This window comes from Theobroma umbraticum, unplaced genomic scaffold (assembly GCF_002168275.2).
Source record: "Theobroma umbraticum cultivar Fairchild unplaced genomic scaffold, ASM216827v3 scaffold_95.0, whole genome shotgun sequence".
NCBI classification, from domain to species: Eukaryota; Viridiplantae; Streptophyta; class Magnoliopsida; order Malvales; family Malvaceae; genus Theobroma; species Theobroma umbraticum.
In genome coordinates, this window is record NW_018397257.1 from 9,549,872 (window position 1) to 9,550,497 (window position 626).

A 626-nucleotide genomic window follows, 5' to 3' on the forward strand; every position below is an offset into this window, starting at 1 on the left:
GAGTAAAAGTCATAGATTTGTATTCCTCCCATGAAAGTCCACGAGTGGCGCCTTCTCTTTTCTTTAGAATTTCCTCATGCTCCTCCTAGTGAAATCGTATCCCAAAAAAATAAATAAAAAGGAAAAAGAAATCAAGGTTTTCGTTATAAAAATGATAAAATGTTCGCAACATAAAAAAATAATATTCGAAATGATCTTATTTCGATAATTAATCACTGACAGTTAATTGTTGCAATGCTGATGGATCATCCAATACACACTTAATGGTAAAAGTAAAAGCGGAGGAAATAGCCTCAATGTTAGCCAATAGGAGAAGGAATATAAGGTTGCTGACGAACTCCTTCGTCAAAAATGATTCCTTTCCCATGTCTTCCACTATTTGACCAAGAAAATCTCCTTTCTTACAACCTTGGGAATAAGACTTCGTTCTTTCTTCTAGCAACTGAGATATAAGCTTTAATGCTTTTTGTTGCTTCTGCATATATATTTAGAGAGAGAGAGAGTGGAAGATATCAGTTTTTAAATATTTTAAAATTTTGCTATAAAATTTACAAGGTTATAGCAAGTGTAAAAGAGATGATTAACCTTTATGCATCTGTAGAAAGCAGTCCCAGGGATATACAAAG

General features: G+C 33.1%; 1 protein-coding gene across 1 annotated transcript in view; it reads right to left on the minus strand.

Annotated features, from left to right (window-relative positions):
- Window positions 1–626, minus strand: part of LOC110411828 (beta-amyrin 16-alpha-hydroxylase CYP87D16-like) — an 8,124-nt gene that overhangs the window by 1,168 nt on the left and 6,330 nt on the right. The gene's annotated exons all lie outside the window — the stretch shown is intronic.